This window comes from Eptatretus burgeri, chromosome 2 (genome assembly GCF_056783735.1).
Source record: "Eptatretus burgeri isolate ZD-2024b chromosome 2, Ebu_testis_v1, whole genome shotgun sequence".
NCBI classification, from domain to species: domain Eukaryota; kingdom Metazoa; phylum Chordata; class Myxini; order Myxiniformes; family Myxinidae; genus Eptatretus; species Eptatretus burgeri.
The window spans coordinates 159672576-159677795 of NC_140962.1; positions in this window are offsets into that span (position 1 = coordinate 159672576).

Consider the following 5220-nt stretch of genomic DNA (forward strand, 5'->3'; position numbering starts at 1 on the left):
TCCGGTGGGCGACGTGCCGCGATTCGAGTTACGTGGCCGTTCGCACGCCGGCGGGCGCGAATCCGCAACACTGGTGTCAGGTCGTGCGATATAAACTCATCGCCCTCCTCGCGGCACTGGTATCGGAGAACGGGAAAACGGGCTCTCCTGTCTCCAGCTAAATTCACGGGAATCGGTCCAGGGGTGAGAGGAGCGACCCCCGATTCCCTCCAAATTACGAGCGAGCTAAATTAACTCTTTGCGAGAAGCAAGATGGCGTCTCAAGGCGAGCGGGAGCCGGGGGTATTAGAAATGTATATGTGTAGTAATGTGTAGAATCCATGGCTCAGGACGAAATCCCCGTGCAGGAAATGTTGATTGTGCAGGAACATGAACTCCCCCAACTGAACCCAGAGCCCGAAATAGGTGCGGCAGCGGCCGCGGTGTATGACACCTCCCCTCCCCCTCTCCACCAAAACCCCCCGATCCTTGCCGAAACGGCTCACCCAAGCGCACCCGATATGGCCCAGCTATGCGCCATGCTGGCGGCAATGACAGCGAGGATGGATGCAAATACACAAAAGATGGATGCGAATACACAACAAATAAACGAAAAGATGGATACAAACACAAATGAAATGAAAAACGAAATGAAAGGCATGAACAAGCAAATGAACAAGCAAATGAACGGAATGGAAACAAACATGAAGGAAGAAACGAAAAAGCTGCGGGGTGAGACGCAGAACATGGGCCGATGCCTGCAGGCGGGCATGAAGGCAGTTACCAGGGAGCTTAAAATGGCGACTCCACATGTGGGAGCGAACGAGCTGGGAGGGGGTGCAACGGCTGTCGGGCCCGCGGTGGAGGCGGGTAAGAAAAAAATAATTCGGGGCGTGTTGGGCGAGGGTCGTGACGGAAAAAGTGACGGTAACCGAGAGGGACAAACTAATTGGGGTGACGGAGACGTGCACGAGGGAGATAACAAGGGAAGAGATGGAAATAATAGTTGAGACAAGGGAGGTAAAGGGTGAAGAGGTGACTGAGTTGGCAGAGACACGGGAGATGGGAACGATAGAGGGAAGACTACACAATGAAGACGGGGTAAGTGACGCACACACACACACGGAGGTAGTGGAGGATAATGGGGGTGAGCTCGCGGACTGGGTGGAGGCCCGGTGCGAGCAGCTGGATGGCCTCCTCCAGGAACGAGGGGAGGGAGTATGCCCCCTTGAGGCGAGTCACGACCAGGTGAGTTCAGTCGTGCTTTGCGAGGTCGAGGGGAGGAGTGCTGTGGACAGGTGCACGGAGAGCTTGGAGGGTATAGAGGCCCCGGAGACCCTTGTGGGGACACAAATCCCCAGTGTGGTTGTCCCTGTGTGTGTGGTGCAAGGTGCGAGTGCGTCCCCGTGTGTGGAAGCGACCCCGTGTGTGAGTGGTGTGGTGGCGGTTGTGCCGGAGTACGTGCTTCCCAGCACGCCGTGTGTAAAAGGGGCACCGCAAGTGAAAGAGGCCGTGTGTGTGGATGAAACGGCCAGTGTGGATGAGGCACTGTGGGTGAGTGCCCCCGCGTGTGTGAGTGAGGCACGGTGTGTGAGTGAGGCACGGTGTATGAGTGAGGCACCGCGGGTGAGTGCCCCCGCGTGTGTGAGTGAGGCACGGTGTGTGGATGAGGCACCGCGGGTGAGTGGTGTGGTTTGTGTGAGGGAAATGGCACGAGTGAGTGGAAGGCCGCGAGGGAGTGGAGCCACGTGTGCGAGGGAGGTGGCATGCGTGAGTGAACGGCCGAGTGCAAGGGAGACCGTGTGTGTGAGAGAGCGGTATGTAAGGGAGATGTCGGTGGGCATGTGTGAACATGCAGCCGCGTCTCCCGGGGTGAATGCAATGGAATGGAGTGTGAGCGTCGTAACACGCAGGTGTGCGTGGGTCGAATGGCGACGACGGCGACATGTGAGGAAAGGAAGCCGAGTAGCGGCTGTAGTTGTTTCGCGGACCGTGCCGGGTTCGCCCAGCCGCGAGCACGAGGTCCGTGCTGTGCAAAGCACGAGGCCCCCACGTGCTCGCTTGCGAGAGTGAAGTCCCGGTCCGGAAACGCCAGCGGTGGATTTGCCGATCCCGCGGACGGACAAAGTTTAGGCAGGATTACGGATTTGGACCGGACGGGTTCTCCACGCGATCGTGTGTGTTTAGCTCCAACGGGCAAAGCACATGTGTTCGCGTGGGGAACCCCTCGAGACGTGGGGCTTGTTTTTTTTTTATGCGCACGGTGACGCCATGGCTGCACGTGGGGTTGGAATCCGGCAGGAGGGGTATCCCTGCCGGATGGTACCGTCCAAGGAGGGACGAGGTACACGTGCAGCTGCATGATGTCACGGGCAGGTGCAAAGTGCGCGAGCTGTGAGTTACCGCGCTGGTGCTGCGCAATTAGAAAAAAAAAAAAAGAAAAGAAGAACAGCAAGCCTCACTTTTGGGTGCACAGGATTCCTGGGCAAGGGGTGGAAGACCCCCTTGACCAGGGCACAGGATGGAAACTAGTTAGGGGGAAGGGTTAGCTTAGCTAGACCGGCTCCATGGGGCAGGGGTAAGTCCTCATGGAGCCCGTGGAATGGATTAGTTAGAGGGATTTAGATGAGCTTTAGGTTGGGAAATAAAATGGAGTATGGGATTATTTAGAAGACAGTGACAGACAGTGAATGTGTAGTGGGGACGTAGCTTAGCTACGTAGTGTTAAAAGGAACGTGCTGTAGTTTAAGGGACGACGTGGGAGCACGAGTTAGTTAGGGGATGTAGTGAGAAGGATGGCAGAGTTCAGCGGTGAGTGTTGAAGAGTTGGTGAGTGAAGTGGAAGCATGTGCTTGGTGAGTGAGTGAGGCCAGCGGGTCTGTGTGAATGGGGACTGCATGGTGCGATGAGTGATTGGGGGGAGGAGTGACTCCCGCCCAAGGGACCCCGGGGTCAGTGTAGAGTGAGTTCGCTGGGTTAGTCAAATTAACAAAAATGGAAGTCGTTTTGCTGTTGGTGGGAGTGTAGGCTCGAAACCTGTTTGGAGGGGTGCAGGAGCCCTGTTGACAGGCTGGGAGCATGGTGGCGAAAGGTGAGTATCGCTGAGTGGGTACCCCGGGCACCAGGCTAGTCGGCCGTGGTAGGCCAAGGGCCAATGGGGGGCCGGGATAGCGTAGTGGGCACGGGTGCGCCTGCTTGGTGCGGGGGCCCGGGGCGCCATTAGCCGCGTGGGCAGTGTTGTGGGCACGGGTGACCCTCGGAAAGGGACCTGGGAAGCCAGCCTGCCACGTGTGCGTTTCAGGGGAGGTGCCATCGGGGGCACTCCCCGGTGTTAGGGAGCTGGTAGGCTCGGAGGCAGTGTAGTGCCCGGGGGTGCCATAGCGGGAGATTCGGCAGAGGGTCGTGCCTGCCAAAGGGAGCCACGTGTCCCAGCCATGAGACCGTGTGAGGGCACGGACAGAAAATTGGGGGGCGAGGCCCGAAATTGTGAGGACACCAACACAGGCGACGGGAATCTGGGTTGTTAGAACCAATAGTTTAAGCGAGAGGCGCTTGTTGAAAGCCCCGGGGTAGTTTAACAGTTAAATGGATAGGGTAGATTAGGAAGTGTACCCCTCCGCACCATCCATCCCCTCGCTCTCGTGGGCCGCTGGAACCACTTTGGTTATAGATCGCTGAACTCTGGGGAGGCCATCCTGAGGCTTCGTTGGGCCTCGACACAGGACGCTAGCTCTCCCTTGTTCCCCTCCGGGAAGGGAACGTAGGGGTTTGGAGTAGGCTAGGTGACAGAATAGGTTAGCCGAACAAGGACAGTACAGGGGGTTAGGGGACGATTTATAGTGGGGAAGTAAAAATAAAAAAAATAAGTTGGGGCTAAATTGGGGTTTGACAAATTAAGGGAGTGGGTATAGACAGTGACAGGCAAAGGCGATAGGTTGGGAGGGAGACCGTAGGGTAGGTCCGAGCTCGCCTTCCGAGTGGCCAGCACCACCGCACTCCCTCCACCAACCTCCACTGAACGGCAAAGGCTGGCCAGCTTCAACTGCTGGCTGCGTTGCCGCAAGGCAAAGGCCGGCCCACTTCATCGGCAGCTGTTGTTTTTGCTGCAAGGCCTGTGCCGGCTGGATCGTCTGCAGCTGCTGTGCTGCAAGGCCTGTGCCGGTCGGATTGTCTGCAGCTGCTGTGCTTCAAGGCCTGTGCCGGCCAGTTCATCTGCCGGCTGTGTTTGCCTGCAGCGGCTTTATTCTGCAGGCTGTGTTTGCCTGCTGCCTTTGCCATGCCATGCCCACTGCCCCTGCTCACCAGCCTCCGTTCAATTTTTGCTTTTGCCCCCCTTCTTGTTCATTGCCATGTGCGCCAGGATCAAGGCAACAGTTTGCACGCTGCGAGAACTGCCCTGATGGCAGCTACAACACGGGCCTGCACTGGCGGCCCGTGCACCGTGTTTGTGTTCATCCATCCATTCGTTGTGTTCATTGCGTGTGCCACTTCAGCTGGCATGGAGACTGCATTTGTGCAGCCCATGCACCGTTGTGGTTCACTGCGTTCAGTTCAAACCATTCATCCATCCATTCGTGTTCATTGCGTGTGCCACTTGAGCTGGCACGGAGACTACGTTTGTGCAGCCCATGCACCGTTGTGGTTCACTGCGTTCAGTTCAAAAGGGAAGGCCTTGGACTGCGTGTGAGCAGCCGGCCACGTTCCCTGTCACCTGCATTGTTTGAGTCAGAGACTGCATGCGAGCAGCCTGGCTCCCTGCTAACTGCTTTCTTTTTGCAGAGTTCATTGATCCTGGGCCATGGTTTAGTGTAAAATTTGTAAGTTAAGGTTAAGATGTACTGTAAATATGAGTGCGCCCCCGGCATGTTTGTCTTAGCGCCGGCAATTTTATTTAAGTCGTCCGTGTGAGTGAGTTTGTTTAGGTAGTTACTCAGCCCTCAGGTTATTTATTTTGGGGACACGAATACCATGAATGTCGCACTCAGGGATCCGTAGGTAAAATGTACTAGGGGAAAACTACACATGATGGCACACGAAAATTTGACGACTCGGGACGAGTCTGTAAAAAGGGGAGGGGGTAGTGTTGTGGTTGACGAAATTCACAAACCACCATTCAGGTCCCTGAGGTGAGATATCTCGGTAAGTATATGTGTAGTTAGGCCCAAACCCGTTGTTTCGAGGGAATAAATGTCATTCAGTCGGGCTGCGACTCTTCAGGATAGCCGTTTTTCTTTTACTATC